This window comes from Colobus angolensis, unplaced genomic scaffold (assembly GCF_000951035.1).
Source record: "Colobus angolensis palliatus isolate OR3802 unplaced genomic scaffold, Cang.pa_1.0 Scaffold264, whole genome shotgun sequence".
Taxonomy (NCBI): Eukaryota; Metazoa; Chordata; class Mammalia; order Primates; family Cercopithecidae; genus Colobus; species Colobus angolensis.
In genome coordinates this window covers 611,268-612,912 of record NW_012115866.1, presented here as the reverse complement: position 1 = coordinate 612,912, position 1,645 = coordinate 611,268, and positions in this window count along the sequence as shown.

The following is a 1,645-nucleotide window of genomic DNA, read 5'->3' as shown; positions in this document are numbered from 1 at the left end:
TTTTTTACTTTTTCAAGAAAGGATATCATGGAAAGAAATCGAGCTGCCTTTCTATGAATAGAACTCAATTGCCTTCCAGCCATAGGCTGCATGCTTCAAAACGTTTATCAGAAATAAGAAATGGGTTGAGCAGCACCATCCATAGCCTTACACTGAGCATTCCCACCATGACCTCTACCATGTACGAAGTGCCTTGGTTAATTATGAAACCCTTGAAAACAAGATGAAAAGTCCTATTCCCATGCAGACCAGTTGGGTTATGCAGAGACACAGTCGCCAGGACACAGCCCTAACCACAATGTGCCCTCTGGAAAACACGTGTCTCTGTTCACATGGAAATGACACAAGTCTAGTTCTTGTCCAAAAGTCATGCAGCAAAACAAAAATGTCTGCAAAACTGGGAAGAACTTTTTACCATGACTTTAATTTTGAGGGTGCTCTTTAGCAGAGGCTGTTGATGAAGAATTCTATCAACCAGGACCACTGAGCAGGAATGAATCGATAACTCCCTTTTTTAAGGCCAGAAAGGACCTTAAGTTCCTTCTATTTCCAGAGCAGGGAACTGAAGCCCAGAGATGACAAAAGATTTGGCCTCTTTAAAGGCTCCATCCAGCCCCTGCATGAAAAGGAAATGGGCCAACGTTGGCTTCAGTATTCTAAACTTTTGAAAAGTGGTAAAAATGAAGGACATTGAACAAAAATACTAGGGTTTTTTTTCCATCTTGTTCAGTGAGTATCAACACACTACATGTTTTTCATAATGGTTAATTTTTATGATAAAATTATATTATCATTGTATAAAATTTGGGAAATTCAAAAACCTATGGAGAAGAACATTTAAATTATCCATAACCCCACAATTTATTCATTTGCTTATTCAAGCAACAAATAAAAGTGCATGCCTTACTAAGAGCAGGGTGTGTTCCAATACTGACTATCCAGAAATGATAGCCTTGAATTGATTCCCTTCCAACCCTTTTCTCAATGCACTACTACTAATAATTTAAAAATCAGGTTATTTAGTTTTGGAAGCTCCTTTTCACTTAATATATCACAAACCTTTTCCCAGGTTATCAAATAATATTCTAAGCTATGATTTTAACAGCTGCATCACATCATATCAGTATACATTATGAAACCATTCTACTTGAGACATAAGAGATGATCAATTTTTCAACATTATAAATAATGTTGCATGTAATATTCTTTGGTCACATACCTGATTATCTTTGGAAAACTTCCCTAGAATTCAGATTGTTAGATCAAAAGTCTTAAATATTCATAAGGTTCTAAATACGCAACGCTCAATTGCTTTCTTGAAAGAGTGTAATAGTTTTACTTCTACCAGCTACAAGAGTGTCTTTCATTCACATAGCAAGGCCTGCCTCTCAAAACAATGGGTTAAAAAAAAGTCATTGTTGCCGGGCGCGGTGGCTCAAGCCTGTAATCCCAGCACTTTGGGAGGCCGAGACAGCCTCCCAAAGCACTTTGGGAGGCCGAGGTCAGGAGATCGAGACCATCCTGGCTAACACGGTGAAACCCCATCTCTACTAAAAATACAAAAAATGAGCCGGGCGAGGTGGTGGGCGCCTGTAGTCCCAGCTACTCGGGAGGCTGAGGCAGGAGAATGGCGTAAACCCGGGAG